General features: G+C 41.1%; 1 long non-coding RNA gene across 1 annotated transcript in view; it reads right to left on the reverse strand.

Moving 5' to 3' along the window:
* Positions 1-18982, reverse strand: part of LOC143809741 (uncharacterized) — a 32386-nt gene extending 13404 nt beyond the window's left edge. Inside the window, exons 1-2 of the long non-coding RNA XR_013222428.1 lie at positions 18832-18982; positions 2153-2229 (exon numbers count right to left, since the gene is read on the reverse strand). This is a non-coding gene — a long non-coding RNA (uncharacterized LOC143809741). The remainder of the gene's footprint in view (positions 1-2152; positions 2230-18831) is intronic.
* Positions 18983-22830: the final 3848 nt, after the last annotated feature.

The raw sequence follows: 22830 nt of genomic DNA on the forward strand, positions 1-22830 counted from the left end.
TTTTAATTTCTAGTCTCCATCGTGGAGATATTAGCTTTACATTTTTTAATTCTAATTTTTGCTAAGACTAAAGTGGCGTTATCAGAGATTCTCTGGGGGCGTTTACTTGTTCCCCTGCATGTAGCTGACTAATCATAAGCAAGAGGCATCATGCAGGAGAAAAAAAAAAGAACTTGCCTCCAGAGATTTTAAGACCCAGCTTTCTCTGTCTGAGATATGTAATGAGACACAATACTTCTACTGTGATTACAAGTGGGAAGGGAGTAGAGTAAAATCATCTATTGCTTAAGTCAGGGATGTGCATATATACTTTACTATTACTTTATTTTTTAAAAATTTGGGTTTATTTATTTTTGTATCTTGATCTGTACTATGAAAAATAGAAATCTTGCAATTTTCACATTGGCCACTGGGGATTTTCTAGACGCATACTTCCTGTTCTTTCAGGAAGTACAAATGTATATTAACGGTAATATTCTGGCTTAGACCCTATATTTTGGATTGAAGCATCCAATGCGGGTACCCAAATGTTATTGTGAATGGAGGGGGAGCTCATCACCTATTGTGAATTCTGGATCCTTTCTTATCAACTGTGTATAGATGTTTTACCTGTAATCTGGTGCCCAAGCGAGGTAGATGTGAGCGAGTTGCTGCTCCCACTCGTTCTGGCACTCTACAGACAACACGTGCCCCCGTCCTTGTGTGCTGCTGTGTGTGTGGGGTGTATCACACTTACTTCTGGCCTGCAGGTCTCAATTGACTCCAGGTTTCCTTCTTTGGAACCTTGGCAGCAATCCATCCAGGGGACACAGGTTTTGTAAAAACAAATTTTTATTGGACAAATGGCAGTCTTTACAAATAAGCATATAGGATATGACCCAATGGGTTGTCATCTTTCTCACAGGTTCCAGACACAACTTCAACCCTGGTTCTCGGTATAGGTAGAGTGTCCCACTTGCTATCGTCACTAGCACTAGGAAATCTTCACCACCACTAGCACTGCACCCTAATTGTAACACCTCCCGCCGCATAGAGCCTGAGTCTATTTTTCCCTGTAGCTTCACCCACTGAGTGCACCCAAGGGCCCCTACATCCATCTCGACATTAACCAGACCGGCAGACCGAATCACACAGAAGGGTATTTTTAGCAATCCACTGCCCCGAATATTAGGTCAACGTTGTCCCTAGCAGCCCAATGTGTGCGACTGCTGCTGTCACTTCACACTACTTTCCAGCACTGAACTGTCACCTCCTGAACTTGGCACTAACTCTCAGCTCCCCCTCCCCAAACTGGGCTGGCCATTACAGTTAACCCTGCCTTGGCTAGAGTGTAACCCCACTGGGTGTTGCCCCTGACAACATGCAAAAATATAAATTACATTTAACCCCTTAGTCTCACGGAGCAGATCATCAGTTCCACCACTCCTACAATGATAATGAGTCCGTTGAAAACTCTTCTGTATAGAACAGGATTGCCCCAGTAGCTAGTGTAAACATTGCAATATTTCATTTTTTTAATACAGATTTTGATCTAATAAAATTATTGCCCCTATTTTTTAAAAATATATAGAACAGAAAAACCCGATGCAAATCATAATTTTCTGGTTGCACCTTCCCTTGAACTGTGCAAGGATAGGCTCATAAACTATTGTCAATGGCCACCTTTTAGCGCTGTTCTAATTCATTTCAGAAATAATGTTCGTGGTCTCTGTGGCTTGTTACAAATATTGGTCTAACTCGTCAGTATGGTACTTTTTGCAGATTTCTTTGTAGATTATATATTCTCAATATTTTGTTTTAATTAGTGTTTTGGCATTGATTTACTGGCAAATATTTTGCAGTATGGGGAAATATTACTTGATCCCTATCAGTTGTGACATTGCTGAGATGTGAGGCAGCGTACACTCCAGTGTATGTAGGTGGTAAAATCTACTAGAAAAACTTATCTATACTTTTTTGATAATATCTGTAATATTGTGGTCCTTGACTAAGAACTTTTCTTCCTAGAAATCTGTACTGTGCCCACACAGTGACATTACAATCTTTGTCAGTCTTCAAGGTGGATTTAAGGGGCTTCTTTCTTTATCTCACTTGTATAAACTTGTAAAATAAAAAGTTTAGGAGAAAGTCCAGTGAGGACCAATATAGTTACCATTTCCAGGGTTGGACTCTGCACTCTGGGGTGTAAATTTCCAATGTACATGATTATGCAATATTTATCCTCTGCTCCTGTAAAATTAAGACAGATTTTACATCTTTGTCCATAAAGTAGCAGCAAAGTGGATGAGATATCAATTTACCTTTCTGATTTTATTTCTGAATTCAGAAGTCACAACTATGACATAGCCTGTCATAAATCTACATAACCAGCGCTGCTAGGAGCCCTTTTACCACCCGGGTGCTAGGCAGGGTGAGTTGATAGAGCATACAGGGGACCTGAACTTTAGGGTTTGGTTATCCATGCTGTGTTCAGTATGCCTTTAGGTGCATTATGTGCCACCCTATTTTTGGATTTCTTGCTGTGGGGCACAGAACATTGAGGGTGTACCATTTGGTTTGTGGTATTATATTATATAGCACCATATAATGCCCACATGCTGGTCACTATGGTTTTTATGATCTATATATTGGTTGTTTAAGGCTATGTGTTATGTTATAACATTCATTTACTACTTGTATGGATCCGTTACCCCAGGTCACATTTTTTAGGGGGTGTATTTAAGCATGTTTTTATGTCTTTGTGTGATGTTTTCCTAAATAAAGATGTTATTTGTTTGAACTTGGATTCAGTGTGGTGATCCCAATTTTGTCTGCATACACTTTGTCTTTTTTTGGTTGCTACTATATGTAGTATGCAGGTGGTGATCCCCCCAGTGCTTATTTGATATGCAGATGGTGCCCGCTCACCAAGTGTTGTGTTGAATTCAGAATTCTGTAAAACATGATCCGAGAACGGACCTGTAATGTCTGCACCAGTCATGGATCTCCTGACCTGAACTCAACAATCTCTTGTATGCCTATAAAGCCATTGCATTTAGGTCAGAAGACCTGAGGATGGTCAGGATACCATGGTCTGTGCTTCACAGACATCTGAATTCCACCTTACGGATGATTAGGTGTCGTCCATGTAATACATCAACAGCAAAAGTCAAACTCGTAGAAACAGGGTTTCGATGTGCCCTGACATATACAGTTAGGTCCATATATATTTGGACAGAGACATTTTTCTAATTTTGGTTATAGACATTACCACAATGAATTTTAAACAAAACAATTCAGATGCAGTTGAAGTTCAGACTTTCAGCTTTCATTTGAGGGTATCCACAATAAAATTGGATGAAGGGTTTAGGAGTTTCAGCTCCTTAACATGTGCAACCCTGTTTTTAAAGGGACCAAAAGTAATTGGACAATTGACTCCAAGGCTATTTCATGAACAGGTGTGGGCAATCCCTTCATTATGTCATTCTCAATTAAGCAGATAAAAGGCCTGGAGTTGATTTAAGATGTGGTGCTTGCATTTGGAAGGTTTTGCTGTGAAGTAAACATGCGGTCAAAGGAGCTCTCCATGCAAGTGAAACAAGCCATCCTTAAGCTGAAAACAGAAAAAAACAAGCCGAGAAATTGCTACAATATTAGGAGTGGCAAAAGCTACAGTTTGGTAGATCCTGAGAAAGAAAGAAAGCACTGGTGAACTCATCAATGCAAAAAGACCTGGGCGCCCACGGAAGACAACAGTGGTGGAGGATAGAAGAATAATCTCCATGGTGAAGAGAAACCCCTTCACAACAGCCAACCAAGTGAACAACACTCTCCAGGAGGTCGGCGTATCAATATCCAAATCTACCATAAAGAGAAGACTGCATGAAAGTAAATGCAGAGGGTTCACTGCACGGTGCAAGCCACTCATAAGCATCAAGAATAAAAAGGCTAGACTGGACTTTACTATAAAACATCTAAAAAAGCCAACACAGTTCTGGAAGAACATTCTTTGGACAGATGAAACCATGATCAACCTCTACCAGAATGATGGAAAGAGAAAAGTATGGCGAAGGCGTGGTACAGCTCATGATCCAAAGCATACCACATTATCTGTAAAACACGGTGGAGGCAGTGTGATGGCTTGGGCATGCATGGCTGCCAGTGGCACTGGGTCACTAGTGTTTATTGATGATGTGACACAGGACAGAAGCAGCCGAATGAATTCTGAGGTATTCAGAGCCATACTGTGTGCTCAGATCCAGCCAAATGCAGCCAAACTGATTGGTCGTCGTTTCATCCTACAGATAGACAATGACCCAAAACATGAAGCCAAAGCAACCCAGGAGTTAATTAAATCAAAGAAGTGGAATATTCTTGAATGGCCAAGTCAGTCACCTGATCTCAACCAAATTGAGCAGCATTTCACTTGTTAAAGACTAAACTTCAGACAGAAAGGCCCACAAACAAACAGCAACTGAAAACCACCGCAGTGAAGGCCTGACAGAGCATCAAAAAGGAGGAAACACAGCGTCTGGTGATGTCCATGAGTTCAAGACTTCAGGCAGTCATTGCCAGCCAAGGGTTTTCAACCAAGTACTAAAAATGAACATTTTATTTAAAATTATTGAATCTGTCCAATTACTTTTGGTCCTTTTAAAAACAGGGTGGCACATGTTAAGGAGCTGAAACTCTTAAACCCTTCATCCGATTTTAATGTGGATACCCTCAAATGAAAGCTGAAAGTCTGAACTTCAACTGCATCTGAATTGTTTTGTTTAAAATTCATTGTGGTATTGTCTATAACCAAAACTAGAAAAATGTTGTCTCTGTCCAAATATATATGGACCTAACTGTAGATACGACTTGTCTTCATAATGCATCATGGCTGTTTTCCATTATTCTAACCAAAATTTTGAATATCTCTTCAAAACTTAGGGGTTGTCTACTAATTGTCAGATACTATATTCCTCAGAGTAAGGGCTCTTACTTGGATCACTATGCATGGACTGGCCGTGCATCTTCCGACTCCGCGCTTGATAGCCTTGGGGTCGGGAGACTGGTGGCCAGTCTGTGCACTGTGTTCTGAGATTGGACCAATGATCATGGTTGTCTAGATGAGCCCTAAAATAAAAATAGCTGATAGTTCCCTCCCGCATCGGCTTCGTTCCAACAATGCTAGTGCCTGGTCTTCCGGGGCTCACGTGGGCTGCCATTTTTAAACTTCCTTCATGGATCCAATGTTCTCGCAAGGCTTGAATGACATTGTTAGGCGTAGTGCACATGTGGCGCATCAGTGGCGGCTAATGGGCTGCCGTTCTCACACTTCTGGGTGCATAGGTAACATTCTTATACTATGTGAACGCTTCAGCCAATATATGGCCGCTAATGGATTACTTTGCTCATATTTTGTTTGGACAAACTTCACAAGTGCAAAGGAAGTGTGATCACCACAATCCATTATCCGCTGATGGGCTGCAGTGCTCACGTGGCACACCAAAGTCATGAGAGCTTCAGGAGACCCAGCGCTGACCTCACCAGATCGGTGTCTGTGCACAAAATGTCTATTTTTTTAGTATTTAATAATGGGTTTTCCAGGCAGTGGACAACCTCTTTAACTTAAAATTAAATCTTGGAATAAACCACACCAAGGTATTAAATCTGGACACATTGGCCACTATGGAAAATGATCTTATGCTCACAAACTGCTATAATGGAGATAAAGCAAATTAATAGATCACTGCCATTTTTTATCACACATGCAAACCTTGTTTGACAGGCAAATTTTTTTGATTGTCTGGAGTTTTCCTTTAAGACCGACGCTGGTACGTAGATGATGTCACAGGTGGCTGAACAATAGGAAGCAGCATAATTTTCCTAGGGGAACTGTCATGGAGCTAATTCATTGTGGAAAGCTAGTAGGATACAATCCACTTCCTCCAGGGCGACTCGTCCTCTCTGCTCTGATGATAGCAGGGATGTGATCCTTGTCTGTTGTCATGACCTTGTTTTATTGGATGTTCTAATAGAAGCTGAAATGGATATTGCCTATAATTATTCATTGCTCAGGATCCTGTAGGTCACTCTTTGTAGCAGGATAGAGAACCTTCATTGTCTACATTGCTTAAATTACCGAACATTTTGCCAATGAGGCCTGGATTAGTGCTCAATAATGATCTCGTGCTTCCAAAAACTTCCCTTTTATCATTCATAGGCTGAGCGTAATTTAGTCAAATACAATCGAACGGTGATTATGGCTTTAACCTTTCCTGCGCCAGGTCAACGTGTGCCAGTGCCAGCCGCTTGTTAACCTTTTCCCTTCTTCGCGAACAGTAGAAAGTGCTGAGGTTGCATTGCTTTATCGGAATGGATAATTATCAGTTATTTCAAAGCCTTCTCCTCTTGTTTTCCTGCTTTTTTTCTACTTTATTATTATATAGGATGAGCCTTCCTTTAATTAGTAATTTTAACACTTCCATCAATTATTAGTTAAATGTACTTGATCAAACGAATTAAGAAAATCTGTTATTTTCAGAAAATAAGTTTGTTTTAAATATTGAAATGGAAATGATGGATGAGGTTTGTCTGATTCCGTCATAGTGACTTTTTTTGGTGCACGCTGCACTATTTTTTATGGTGCTCACACGATCCCTTTGTGATGCAGTTTCAGAAAATGGCATAAAAAAGACGCACTAAAACGTGGCACTTTAAATGATTTTTGGAAAATTGGAGCAAGAAAAAAAAACACAGCCTAAAGCAAATTTGAACACAGCCTAATCTTAAGCAATATTGAGCATCACCTTTTTAGATGGTTATACAAATGATTCTATAGATGGTTATATTGATTGAGTGCTTTGGTCCCTTCAGTCTTTTTTTTGCAGAGAGGGAGGCTGAAACTGGATGAATCCCCTAGTAAATGGGTCTAGCCGCAGGTTCCTGCACATCCAGGAGACCTGGAGTACCGCTGACCATTTTATGGACTCCGGTGGTCTGATTTCAAATCACAAAGTGACAAAATAGCTATTACTTTATTAGATGAGAAGGTAAAAGACAAGAGGCGCTCCGTGTGTAACACCTTGGACAACAGGTGAAGATGAGATGGAGGGTTGGTCGCTCACCTGACCGGCACAACTCCCTAAAGAGTGATGTATAACCTAAACTTGGCGACTGCTCCAGCCGCTGTACTCACACCTAATGGAGAGTGACAATAACAAGTAAAGGAGAGAGGAGTGCAGTGGATCTAGGGAGATAATTTCTAGCCTGAGGAAGGAGTAGAATCTACTCTGAGAGGCATTGCAATAAATAGGAAGTTTTTTTACTTAATAATAATAATAATCTTTAATTTTATATAGCGCTAACATATTCCGCAGCACTTTACAGTTTGCACACATTACCATCTCTGTCCCCGATGTGGCTCATAATCTAAATTCCCTATCAGTATGTCTTTGGAGTGTGGGAGGAAACCGGAGTGCCCAGAGGAAACCCACGCAAACCCACGCAAATACAGAGACAACTCCTTGCAGATGTTGTCCAAGGTGGGATTAGAACCCAGGACCCAAGCGCTGCAAGGCTGCAGTGCTATCCACCGAGCCACCGTGCTGCCCATACTTACCACCTGGAATCTCCTCTGTAAGCTGCAATGCCTGGGATCCACCTCACTCCTCTCTCCTTCATTTAGTAGATGGACATCCCCTGAAAGTCCTCAATTGTAGATGCACCCATCTTCAACTTTGCTCCTTTTTCATAAAGGACTCCAATTTCTCACGATTACTCAGACACCTATAGCATTAAATATTGCTCGTCCAAGTAAAACAATTTTTTTTCAAAAACTGGTAATCGTTAGCCACTTATCTGAGGCCTATCTCAAACCAAGAAGGACACAACAATAGATGGAGGGTCAATTTTACCCATGTCAAGGGCTGGTGCAGCATAGAGGAAGGGAATGTGGCTGCTATGAGGCCCTATAGAGACTGGGCTTCCCTTAGGTTGGACTGGTCCATTTGGTTGATCGATGGTGGGGAACCGTAGAATGATCCCATCTTTTCAGGCCCTACAAGTTTTTGCAAACTATGTTGGTTGTGTGTTATTATATTGATCATGATAAGAGTTGAGCATAACCAGTTTTGAAGTACGCTTGTCTTGGGTGTAGGAACCATTTATATCTTAGCTTAGCCACCTTTACTAAATGTACACCCTTGACCCAGGTGGCTATAAGGAATGGGACTATCTATAAAATTAAGTCTTGGTGTATCGTATTTTGGGCACTATCGATCTTTCTGCCCTATAGTGGGTGCCACATTGGGACCATGTAGGTCTGTATAGTGGCACCCTGTCTGGTCTCTAACTAGTAGCAAAATTCTGTTCTTCTGGAAAACACTCAGACAAGCTGTGATTACCAAGCTCTAATAGGAAAAGCTGCAGGACAGAAAAAAAAAGTGACGTAAACCTACGCCGCGGCCAGTCTGAATAAATAAATCATACTAAATTAACATAATAACATTTTGCAATAATTCTCGTCTATAGAAACCACAGACCGCCAATGGTGACGGAAGTAATGCAAGCTGCCATAAGCGATAAAATCACAGTCTAAAAAATTAAAAATTCATATGGCCGTGAAGATACCATCAAGTCTGTCCCTTCAACTTCGATCCCGAAACGATTTCCCCGTCATCCAGTCACCATTTTTCAGACCAAGCTTAGGTTAGAGAAATTCCTGAAAGGACCCAAAGAAGTCTCGGTGTAACCCAACGCGTTTTAAGAAACCCAGGAGATGTGTATATTGCATATTTTTTTACATATATTGTGACCCACCATTTCCGAGCTTGGCATCCATTTTTCATGCAGCTAGTCTATCTGCTCATTCTGACTGATCAAGCTAAGCACAATACCTTGTAGGGGGGCAATATCCTTAAAAAAATCCTACCCTTACATTAAAAATCCATTGATTTGCATTGCTAGAAATTAACCATTATTCTAATATGCTAATATGGAGATCAGTGCACCATGGGCGGGGCAATGCAGTCCAGAGCGCCTTCACTTTAACAGGTTATCAGGCTGTCTCCTCCCCCTTTTCATTGATTGACAGCACTGACCACACCTGAGTCGGCTGAAATCCCGTGTATGCGTCAATCGTCAATAGTATCAATGTTTGTGCAGAACAGCCATCTTCTTGGAGTGCCCGACCGGCACTATGATAGCGGTAATGTGCAGAATTTTTATAGTGGTATTATTTGGGCATTGGATGGCAGTATTGTGTGTGAAATATATGGTTATATGGTAGCATTTTTTGGTATTGTGTGGGAATTATATCGAAGTGTTATATGTGATCTAGTAGTATGTAGGAATTTTACTGCGGCATTATTTTTGCATTGCATGGCACTAATTTATATGAGCACTATATGAAAGTAGGTAGATATTGTATGATGGTATTATTTCGGCATTGAGTGGCAGTATTTTGTAGGCAGTATATGGCAGCTTTACGTCAGAACTATTTGTTCGCATGAAAGTAGTATATGGTGGTTTTATTTAGACATTTAAAAGCAGTATTGTGTGGGAAATATGACTTTATAGGACAGATATTGTATGGTGGTATTATTTTGGCACTGAATAGCAGCATTGTATGGGCAATATATGGCAGCCATGAATGTAAATCTACATAGGTCTGTATAGGAACTGTATGGTAGTATCATTTGGGCATCGAATTGCAGTATTTTTAGACTACATGTGATCATTTTCCATCAAAACTTTGCTAGTATGAAAGCATTGGATGGCGGTATTATTTAGGCATTGAATAGCAATGTTGAGTGGAAAATATAAGGCAGTGTTATGTGAGCATTATATGGCAGTGGGTAGACATTGTATGGATGTATTATTTGGACCTTTGAATGGCGTTATTTTTTGGCCAATATATGGCAGCGCTACATGGGAACTACTTGGTTGTATATAGGAATTATATAGTGGTATCATTTGAGCATCAAATAGCAGTATTTTGTAGGCAACATATGGCAGCTTTATGCCAGAAATATATATTAGTATGAAGGTATTATATGGTGGGATTAATCAGGCAGGATTGAATAGCAATGTCGTGTGGGAAATATATGGCAGTGTTATGTGAGCATTATATGGTAGTAGGCATATTGTATGGTGGCATAATTTGAGCATTGATCAGCAGGGTTGTGGTGTTATATAGAAGTATCAGTTGGTATGGTATTGCAGTATTTGGGCCTACTGAGACACGTTTCTATATCTAATTTGACCATGGAGATCCTGTATATAGCAGCCAATATTACTGATGACACCTATATAGCGGGCTTTTACCATGGACTGAGAATGACCACGCTCTGGCGATGCGCTTCATCATCAGTGGACTAATATTTTAAGGTATTATTAGTCCCTTATCATACACGGTGGTCCCATTGTCTCCTCCAGCTCCATAGATTATATCTTTCACAGCAAGATGAAGGATTTGAGTGACGGGGGAAGCATTTAAATAAAACCACTTATGCTGCTGTTTACTAGAGGAGCGCACTCGGAAATGCCAGCGGCTTTGGCTCTTATTTATGAATCACAAGGAGGTCCTGCGGTAAAAGGCAGGAAAGCATCGCGCGCTGGCAACGCCGAAGCCACTGGCAACTCTTTGACACAAAATTAATGTGCGCAGCCTGTTTTCTCTAGAAAGTGCTAACACAACAATGCATCAAAACTAACTATTTCCACAACGTAACAGAGTCGTGATTTGACTTTCATCTCGTTCAAGAGAGGGGAAAGTAGTCGTCCCTTCAGGACAAAAGGTGGTGGCCATTCCTAGGACGATACGGTGGAAATGACGGTGTCTGCTCTATTCAGTGGCTCAACTCCACTCATATATTATCTTTATTAATCTAGTATATAATGATCAATGGCACCAGTCGGGGTGGGATATTTAAAGGTTCAAGTGAGCAGCCAATTCTTCAAGTTGATTTGTTGAAAGCAGGAAAAGTGGGCAATCAAAATGACGAGAACAAACTTGACCAGTGCCAAACTAACATCTAAATAACTGGGTTACAGTGTTTCAAAACGACAGGGGTTAGTACGTAACAAAAATTGTCCAAGGTAGGTCATAGGTAGAGATGAGCGAACTAGTTCTGGAAACGTTCACTGAATTCGACTGTGCCATATTCGTACCGAATTTATGTTTGGCGATCGTTTCCGAACATATCCGCTCATCTCTACTTCAATGAGTGAATATGTTAGGAAATGATTGCCAAACATGGATTTGGCACAAAATATGACACATTTGGATTCGTGAACGTTTCCCGAACAAGTTGGCTCTTCTCTAGTCATAGGTGCCTAAGTCTTACCAACGTTCATGGGAATTGAAGACTTGCCCTTCTAGTCCGATCCTGTGGAGAATCTGCTGTACCACAAATTCCTGAAAGGTTCAAGAACATGCGGAGCATTGCAGCTTGACGTGAAGCCACCAAATGGTCAAAGTGTCCATAGTGACCTCTGTCCTCCACCTGAAGCATGTACAGCGAGCATTACAACTGGAACAATGAAGAAGGTGGACTGGTCTGATAAATTATGTTTTATTTTATATGACATGGATGACCAGGTGCATGTGCATCACTTAGGTGGAGTTTAGTTGGTCCCAGGATGCACTATGAGGGTAGCATTCTGCTCTGAACCAAGTTCTGCTGGGAATCTTTGGGATCTAACAATCATGTGGATATGTCATATAGCAACTACCTAAGCACTATAGTACCCATCTTTATGGTAGCATTATTCCCCCAATGGTATTACCTCTTTCAGCCGGATACTATCCCCTGTCAACAACAGGAAATATTAATGAATGAGCCGAGGGCGTAGCACTCATCTTCAACTCTCTGGTACATTATATGAAAGTGTGGGTCCTGGCCGGGTGTGTGGACACGTGTTGTGAGGGCCTTACGCCCGTGCAGGCCACATGTAACAGATGGTGTGGGTTTAAAAGACCAGGTTTTCTAAAGTTCAATGAGGGGGACCACCATTCAAAAATAAAGTATTTACTAAATGGTAACTTGGTAAGGGTTATGTACAAAAGGTAGCTGGTACAAAGTCTTACGGACGTTTTCTTTCTACTTTCAGTATTCTTCCTTCGCAGTTTACTCCAGGGCTAGTGAGACACACTGTCTCTCCCTACCTTGCCACAACCCAACTTTAACACTACAGTCCTGATAAGCAAGTCTCTATACTTGCTCTGCGGTTCGGCATCCTATATCTTCCTCTACTAGCATCCTGGAACCCTTGCACTCGGGACCTTCAATAGTCTGTTGTACTTGGTACTGCTCAAGTCCATTACCTTATGCATTTCAAGCTCCATGTCTCATAGGTATCCATGTCTTCTCCTAGGACTTGTCTCCGGAAGGCCATTCAGTCTCAATCATTTTCTTTAGGATCTCACTATCCCTTGTCCTTCAGTCTCCTCTTACTGAGTCACCCTTTATACAGCTTTACTCACAACTCCCTCCAAAACTTTCTCCCTAACTATCAGGAAGTCATCACTCTTCTTAACACTAGCACTTCCCATTATGGGCTAGACCCAAACATTAACTCTTACATTCCCTATAGTCAACTATCTACCTCTCTACACTACCTTATCTGAGAACGCTATACCATACACTATCACATCCTACATCACACATCACTAACATTATACAACAATACATTGCAACACAATTTACATAACACGAAATATACAAAAGACGCATGACATAATACACACAGCGCGATTGGTGTCTTCAGGGATAGGAACACGATAGGACAGTCAACCACACTTACATCTGCCATCTAGACCCCTCAATGTCATGTCTCATGTGATATCATGGGCCACATGGATGCCTTTGAAGAGATCAGACAAACGGATGGAAGGAGATGACTGAACCAGTGTGCAAAAGGACAGGTGAGGGTTGGGTGATAGTTTTTTTTGCTTGTTTGTTTGTTTTTTATCCCCTTTCCAGTCCTTCATAATAATGAAAAATGTTAGCCTGCTGGCCTCCAATTTGCTGGATTCACCCAAAACAAAAAGTTTGGAATCTGAAAACTTTGCAAAAATGTAAGACATATTTGATCTACTAGTTGGCTTCTACTACTTTGTCAATCTGCTCCAAATATTTATTTATTTATTTAAAAACCACGTACAAAATTTCTAAAACCAGAATCGATACTTCATCTCCCATCGCCTTGCCGAAGCGCTAAAACAGGTGAGTCAAAAACAAGCTGCCTCTCCTCCCCCACAAGGCGCTCCGATAATTTAGATAAACCAAATCTGCTCCTGTCACAACAGCTTTGAAGAACAACCCGAAAGCCTCGTAACTGCATTCTATAATTGTATCCGAGGCTCTGAAGATATCTGAGGACTCGCTATTTATCTGCCTGGTGAGGCACAACACTTTCTTATTAAAAACATATCTATCATGTTTAATGACTGGATTCCCCCCCACCTCTTCCCTCCTTTAATATAGAACAATGACAGGTGTGAGGAGGAGATGAGAATCAGATGCCTGGGCAATATGCTCGCCGCTTGAAGACTCCTTGAACATCAGTATTCCATCCCGGTGCCAAAAGTGGGATGAGATTTAAAAAAAAAAAGAAGGGAAATAACGCGCAGATTACACGGCTGTGCATGGAAGAAAATGGTACCATTTGCAGTTGCTGATAAAAGCATGTTGAAATGCATATGGAAAATACTATTAGAAGGAAATCCACAGCGCTGAAGTAAATCGGGTCATTAGGCTTTGGTGTGTAGAAGAGTGTCTCCCATCTGACAGTGCAGAATGGTCCCGTTTCTCCCAGCTTATGTTCCCGGTTACATTAAACAGACAAACAGATTGACTATTTTGCATTTCTCATTTGACAACAGCTTGTCTTCATTTGCAGCACGCTGGTGGCAGAGCTGAAAGCATGGCGACGCATAGTACGCAAGGTCCTGCTTTTGAATAACAGCAGATGCCAACATTTAACTTCAAAATCAATCAGCTTTTTCTTTTTTTTGTTTTTTGTTTTCTGTGTGTCTTTTGAGTAGATAAAAGGCTTTAGTGAAGTGTCTGGAGACGAAAGAGGGTGAGAAATTGTAGAGGAAACCGGTACTTGATTATTGGGACTTTCATTGGTTAAAATCTAAAAGGGTGGAATTCAGTGCTAGGAATATGTCTAGAGTGTGTGACGGAGACGGTGGCGAGAAGGATCTCATCTACTACATGTCTATAATGAAAGGATAAAACAAATCATATTATGATGTCAGAGCTTGCTTATTATATGCAGTGTGTGTGTATAAATATAAATATATATATATATATATATATATATATACCTCTTCCAACAAGCCTACAACCTGCAATAATCCTCATTCCCCCATATCACTGCATGACCAGCTCTCACCTCACCTGCTTCATCCTCACCCATCCCTTGTAGATTGTGATCTCTCATGGGCAGGGTCCTCTTTCCTCCTGTACCAGTCACTGACTTGTATTGTTTCTTGATTATTGTACTTGCTTTTTATTATGTATACCTCTCTTCACATGTAAAGCGCCATGGAATAAATGGCAAAAAAAAAAAAAAATAATAATAATAATAATCTATGTATATTGATATGTGTTTCATGCATTGTGTGTATATATTATTTGTAGCATGTAATATTTTATGCGCAGTGTGTATGTGTATACATAGTATGTGCAGTGTATATATAATGTGTGTGTGTGTGCGCATATATATATATATATATATATATATATATATATATATATATATTATGTGCACTGTGTACAATGTGGGGTGTGTATAATGTTCAAAGTTTATATATTATGTGCAGTGTGTATATATTATGCGCATTATGTGTGAATATATATATATATAATGTATATATATATATATATGTAATGTATATATGTATGTATATATAGTGTGTGGAGTGTGTTATGATCCATTTTTGGATTCATAACAGCTCTGGTTCTGCTTTAGTTTAAATGTAGTTTTTTGCTTTTGTGCCAGCAAGGGTTAATGTCAGTTTTCCTTGCTGGAAGCTGCTGCGTTGCTGGTCAGCTGATGTGGGTGGTGACCACTCCCACCATGTTTTAAATAGTCACATTATCAAGAGCCCCACTGCCGACTTACAGCAGGAGTCTGTGCACGTGTTACATAAGGGCAGAGAGTAAGGAGCACTGCTGTGAGCTTACCTGCCAAAGCACAGGACCTGAAACACGTGACCTCCGGGGGAGTGGACGGAGGCGAAACCAGACGCTGAGTGGCGGCTGTGACCGGCGAAGTCGGAGAGTAGTCAGAATGTGCTGAAGTCAAGCCGAGAGGTCAATGAAGTGCCAAAAGGGTGAGACGTAAGCGTGGTTGGGATGTAGCAAAAAGGTCGGGGAGCCGAAGATAGTGGTGCAGTACAAACAGGGCAGACAGGAGGGAAGTTACAGTACCAAGCCGAAGGTCAGAACCAGAAACAGATAATTAGCACAGAGTCACAAGGCAAAGCACAGAATGAGAAAACAGACTGAGTCATACACAAGAGAGCAACTGAACTAAACAGTATGCAAGCACACCACGGGGTCAGACACACAGCCAAGAGACTGACAAAGATATAGCCCTCCCCAAACCAGAAGGAGGCTATACAAATTAACCTCGAGAGGACAGGGAAGGAACCCTGTCCACAACCATGACACACATGACACATCACCTGACTGTTCGTAATAGAGTTTTCTATGTAGATCAGCCTTGGAGTTGCAGCTTTCTGGTGTCAGCGCTGAATCCGCTACTTCTGTGAAGTTTGGGGTCCTGTTTCCATATCCGCTGCAGTGTGGAGCTTGCCAGCGGAGCCTGGAGCTAAGTTGCTTGCTTAGTTACCTTGTCTGTTTCGTGCTTGTCAATATCCCCTGTGTTTGTACTATCTGTAGTGGTGAGGCTAGCATCCTTGCTGGCCAGTGCACTAGCCAGGGTTTAGTGATGTGACAGCTGGAGACTAGGTACGTGATGGCTGCGGGGGGAAGTACCCGCATAGGGTGTTAGGGGAGCTTAGGGATAGGCACAGGCTGAGTTAGGAGGTGCCCCATCCCTCGTTCCCTACTATTAGGGCTTTCCTCCCCATTTTCCCATCCCTTGTTGGTGTTAGTTGTGCTGTCTGCTGGAACGACACTTGTGATCGTGACAGTGTGTATATATTACGTACAGTGTGTGTGTATATATAATGTGCAGTGTGTGTATATATTAAGTGCAGTGTGTATATATTATGTGCAGTGTATGTGAATATATATATATATACATTATGTGCAATTGTGTGTGTGAAAATATATTATGTACAGTGTATATACATTATGTGCAATTGTGTGTGTATATACATTACGTGCAATTGTGTGTGTATATATTATGTGCAGTGTGTGTATATATTATGTGCAGTGTGTATATATTATGCGCATTGTCTGTGTTAATACATATATATATACTGTATATAGATATATTGTATACATTATGTGCAGTGTGTATATATTATGTGCAATTGTGTGTATATATTAAGTGCAGTGTGTATATATTATGTGCAGTGTGTGTATATTATGTGCAGTGTGTATATATTATGCGCATTGTCTGTGTTAATACATGTATATACTGTATATAGATATATGGTATACATTATGTGCAGTGTGTATATATTATGTGCAATGGTTGTGTGTGAATATATAAATTACTAGATGGTGGCCTGATTCTAACGCATCAGGTATTCTACAATATGTATGCAGTTTATTTATGAAGATTTCAGAATAATGCAATGAATACACAGGATTCGGTGGGCCGGGCGCGACCAATTAGCGAAGCGTGGTTCAAATCCAGCGCCAATTCGCGGCCGGACTGCGCCTTTTGCTGATTGTTCACGGCCGGCCGGGCGTGACCAATCAGTGAAGCCACTGCGAGCTCCAGGTTTTTGAGGGCCCCGGGCGAAAGAGTCTCACAGCCCTCGTAGCATATAACACAGCCCACGTACTATATAGCACAGCCACGTAGTATATAACACAGCCACATAGTATATTGCACAGCCACGTAGTATATTGCACAGCCACGTAGTATATAGCACAGCCACGTAGTATATAGCACAGCCATGTAGTATATTGCACAGCCATGTAGTATATTGCCCAGCCACATAGTATATAGCACAGCCACATAGTATATAGCACAGCCCACGCAGTATATAACACAGCCACGTAGTATATTGCACAGCCACATAGTATATTGCACAGCATGTAGTATATAGCACAGCCCATGTAGTATATTACACAGCCACGTAGTATATTGCACAGCCACATAGTATATAGCACAGCCCACGTAGTATATTGCACAGCCACGTAGTATATAGCACAGCCACGTAGTATATTGCACAGCCATGTAGTATATAGCACAGCCACGTAGTATATTGCACAGCCACGTAGTATATAGCACAGCCACATAGTATATAGCAATGTGGGCACCATATCCCTGTTAAAAAAAGAATTAAAATAAAAAATAGTTATATACTCACCTTCCGACAGCCCCCGGATCCAGCCCAGGTGTTTAGCGATGCTCCTCGCGATGCTCCGTTCCCAGTAATACCTTGCGGCAATAACCCATGATGATGTACTGGTCTCACGAGACAGCTACGTCATCTGGGGTCATTGCCGCAATGCATTCTTGGGACCGGAGCATCGCGAGGAGCGGGAAAGGCTGCCGCAGACGCCGGAAGGTGAGAATATAATTTTTTTTGTATTATTTTTAACATTATATGTTTTTACTATTTTTACTATTGATGCTGCATAGGCAGCATCAATAGTAAAAAGTTGGTCACACTTACAGGGTTAATGGCAGCGTTAACGGACTGCTAAAACGCTATGTGGGAGCTGACTGGAGGGGAGTAGGGAGGGGCCAATTCGCGGCAGGACTCTGCCTGTCACTGATTGGTCGCGCCCAGCCAGCCGCGACCAATCAGCGATGCGGGATTTCCGTGACAGAGACACAAACAGACAGACAAACAGACGGAAGTGGACCTCAGACGATTATATATATAGATATATTAAGCAGTGTTTGTGTGTATAGTATGTTCAGTGTGTACTATATATTATGTGCAGTGTGTGTGTATATATTATGTGCAATGTGTGTGTATATTATGTGCAGTGTGTTTGTGAATATATATATAAATAAATATATATATATATATATATATATATATATATATATATATAATGCAGTGTTTGTGTGCGTAGTATGTTCAGTGTGTAATATACTATACATAGGCGAATAGTGCCATACAGACGCTGTTTAGCTCTTCCGGGATCAGCAATCTGACTTGCGACACTTTTTCAGGATGCAACTTTTCCCGCTTCAACCACATATTGCCTGGCTGCTATTGCTTTCTTTTATGAAGAGGTTCATCAGCAGCTGAATTATGTAGTCTTATGTCTCATTTTCTAGAGATCATCATAAAACGTATACAAACTACTGAAGAACCTCATGTTACACCTCAGATGTTGCAGAACATCATAATACACACTTTAGCTGTTTCAGAACCTCAGTATACACGCCTCAGGTGCTGCAGAACCTCATTTATTTATTTTAATTATTCACTATTTTATTCCAAACTGTTTTTGAAGCCTCCATCTGCTCTTCCAGAAGCCCCCACCCGGCACCTATGACCCCCTCATACATGTATGGGTTTTCAACCAACCTGGAATGGGCCCCTTCCTCTTCAGGGCCCCTGCACAAGCAGGAGCCTGGCCCTTTACAATAAGGCTGGATTCCATATTGATGAATATCCTTGATCTCCACAGCTAATTAGTATATTTATTATGATAATTAAGAATTAGTAACAGCACAAATTACCTCCATGATGTATGAAATAAAATGCGCCCAATGATCAATGTGTCCTCCAGATCCGGCATCTATTGTCCTATTAGTGACTTTTTTTCAGGTCCATTGCCGCTCAGGAAAGTATTATGCTATCTCTGCAGTCTTCCTATAAATGAACAGCCGGCTTTTCCTGGGGAGAAAAGGAGCGATTTATCAAAGTCATACTTACATAGTTTGCATTATGCCTAAAGCAGGGCACAGATTTAGATGCATTTACCAATAGCCGCTATTATGCCGGTGTCTAATGGAGGAAATGCCAATTTACGGACGTTTTTTGGACACATTTTAAGTGGATTATTTCATTTAATGGGCGAAGAGCCACAGAACAAAAAAGGAAACAAAGCGAAAATGCGATTAGCTGTGTTTAAAGGGAATCTGTCATCAGTTTTTTTTTCTAAATTGAAAGCAGCATGATGTAGGGGCTGAGAACCTGATTTCAGCGATGTGCCACTTACTGGGCTGCTTGCTGTAGTTTTGATAAAATCATAGATTTCTCTCTTACATATCAGTCAGAGCTCAAATGCTGAGCTGTGTATAACCCCACCCACAGCCCTCATTGGCTGCTTTCTGTGTACACTGTGCATAGACACCTGCCAATCAGTGTTGGGGGCGTGGTTGGACCAGGATGCATGAAACACCTAGTCCTGTAGCAATAATTTCCTGCTGATAAAATGCAGATTGTTTTGCAACACAGCCCAGTAAGTGATACGTCGCTGTAATCAGGGTCTCTGCCCCTACAACATGCTGCTCTCACATTACAGAGCAAAAACTTGCTGACTGATTCACTTTAAGAAGTTTATTCAATGTATAATGAAAAGTTTTACAGCTTTCTCATATACTTCGGGGATTATTCATTAACAATGGCATTTTCCTAAATGATAGTGAATTAGTCAACCTGTAACTGTCCTCACCCCTTTTACGAAATCTTACCCATTTTTTTTTTTTTAATGCAAACGTTGTCAAAGTTTTTGACTTTTATGCCCCCAGTAAATGTTTTGTTCCAGGTTAATTTAGGATAACCAATATCAGATCATTAAAAAAACACTTAAAAAGTAGCTAAACTTTTTTTTTTTCATGAATTTTGTCCAGCTGGAAAGTTTTGAAACTTTTGTAAATTATTTTATTTGTCTCAATCCAAGTCTTTTTTTCCTGCCTTCAGCTGCTCTTATATCAGACTGCACTTATACGGAGTATAGATGATGGCAGTGATGGGTCAGCCCATCATTTGTCCCATCACTGCTATCATCTGTACTCCAAATGAGGACATACTGGCAAATGGACTGGGAAAAAGTTTGGAACTCACTTACATGTAAATTATTATTACAAGAATTAAGACAAATCCCCTAATAAAGTGATTTTCAAAGTTTTGAAACTTTCCATGATGGATAAATATAAAAAAAATGTAGTTACTCTGTAAAGTAACCGTGCACTTTGGACTTGCATAGACTGCGGTGGAGCCATCTAATGCGTGTGACATATTTGGTTGAAGTGTTAATGGCCTTTCAGGGGAAAAAAAAAAAGATTGGGCATGATGAATTTCAACATGTCCAATCGTTTGTTCTTAGAGGGGTCTGGTGGTGACTTTTTTCCCTTCTTCACATTGAGAATATATGCACTCTTGGCTGAAGGAAAAGCAGTGAGGACGAAAACATTAGCTGTCATCTGATAGAACATTCATCTGGAAGGATATGGACAGCGTTACGGAGCTCCTCGACCATCTGACAACACAAGTTGTCATCTTTGCTAAGTAGCGGCAAGTCCAGACAGCGAAGCTGAATAAGAGCAGAGTCAAATATTTGCTCTTCTTCTCCGGTTGTCTCGGCAAAGTGAGGAACACGATAGCATTGTGAGTGATTAAATGACTGCGCAGAGCAGGCACGTCTCAGAGCGAGCAAGAAGCTGGACTCGCCAGCGCTGACTGATGTCACCTATCAGTGTATTTGTACGCAGCGAGGGAGTCAAGCAGTGACAGATAGACTGGAGGATAGAGCGGGTCTATCACTGCGCCACAGACAAATGCTGCGGAAGGAAACCACACGTTCACTCGCCATAGAGGGCTTTTTATCTGATGGAAGGGGTGCAGCACTCAATGGTAGTTCTAGCGTTCCAGGGTCTAAACAGGTCGTGCCGCACTACAACCCCCATTACAACACAACTTATCATTTTTCTTTATGTGAGGTTATTAGTTTTGATCATTGGGGTTCCAGGTGCTGAGACCCCCTCGATCATTAAAAAATGATCAGAAGAGCTCGACCGAGCACAGCTCTCCTGCCACGGGTGTGTCAGAGGCTGCAGACAGTCATATTGCACCTAGTTGCAGAAGGTCTCAGCGGTTGGCAGTGCAGATTAGTGGCCACCACCCCTGGCCCTAATTGTGTCACCTTGATCTGGGTGTTTATAACTCCCAACTTCCTGCTGGGAGTTGTGGGTGATATTTTCTGTTTGCACTTTCCTGTTGAGGCTTGGGGCTGTAGCAGTATGCTATTGTCTTCTTTGGAGTTTGGAGGGCGGCAGTGTTTCTCTCTGAGTCTACTCAAGCTAAGTGTCCCCCTTGTTTCATTTCATTCCTGATACAGGGCTTATTGCCAGCGTCAGGCAGGGATTAGGTATCCTGCTCTGCTATAAGTGCGGAACTTATGTAGGGACGATAGGGCCGACAGGGTGATGTTAGGAATCTCCACTCCCCCTTCCCTAATGTTTGGTTCCCTTCCCTTATCCCTTCATGTTACACTTAGCCTTTCCTACACTGTGCGTGACATCTCCCGGAACAAAAGAGAAATCATGGAGTCCATCTTCCATGTCAATGAAGAATTGTGATCAATGGGGGGTCACGGCACCCGGACCTCCACCGATCTAATCTTACGACTTGTCACAAGTTGAATTTTTTTATATAGATATTGCCCTACAGTAACATTTCTAATTTTTTTTAGGTATGCCTTGTTTAAAAAATAATAAATTAAGGCAAATTCACCTGCCTGCGCAACCACAGATCCAACATAGCTGGCTCCGGAACTAGTGTCTATCCCATTTGTAAGTCACAACACCACTACAGCAGTCAGGTGACTAGAAGATAAACAGGTAATGACTCGCTCCTCTAATTACCTGACTGCTGCAGCCAATTACAGGCTGCAGCGGTGCTGTGACTTCCGAACAGGGCACACACTATTTCCATCCTCTGCAGACCTCTGAAGCAGGTTGCTCTGGATTATCAGGGGTGCAGGAAGGTGAATTTGCTGCCATTTATTAACTCTAATCAGTCTGTGCCTTTAAAAAAGAAAATTCTACTGTTGTACAACCCCTTTTAAAGCCAAAAAAAATTATAAGCACAGTATAAACCGTTTATTTCATTTTTTTTCAACATTAGTGTATTTATCTTTTTTCTGCAACATGTTTAATAACCTATGAGGAGAAGTTGTCCACCTTTTGGGAACATTTTTTTCTTACCGAATTGCCTTTATTGCAGGCTCAAAATAATTTATGCAGTTGTGTTTCTTTAAAAATGTTGCACCGTTTGGCTTTTACAGGTTTTTTGTTTCCCCGACGCATTCAACTTTGATGTGGTCTGCGATCATAAATGAGAGGAGCTCAGAAAAAGACAGATAAGAGAGTTATAAATTCTTCTGCCAGAGGTCAGACTGAGCTCACCGATACATTCTCAGTTCAGTCAGCGATCATAAGACACTGCAACACGGAGGCTAAAGAAGATAAAACGGTGCAAACTTTTTAATGAAATCCAATTGCAAAAATAACTTTTCATGCATTTAAGTAACAAAAAAAAATAGTCCTCCAAAGTATATATTTTTTTAAATATTATCAAAATAGCCCTGATGTTAAAGTCGTTGCTTTTTATACCATTCTTTAAAACAGAAAAAGTCCAACTTTTCGAAGAGTTTAAAATATTCAGAAAATTTTTTTTATTTAGGTTTTTTTTTTTTACTCTTTAAGCCTTTTTTTCCCCGTGACATGGAATGG

This window comes from Ranitomeya variabilis, chromosome 2, assembly GCF_051348905.1.
Source record: "Ranitomeya variabilis isolate aRanVar5 chromosome 2, aRanVar5.hap1, whole genome shotgun sequence".
NCBI classification, from domain to species: domain Eukaryota; kingdom Metazoa; phylum Chordata; class Amphibia; order Anura; family Dendrobatidae; genus Ranitomeya; species Ranitomeya variabilis.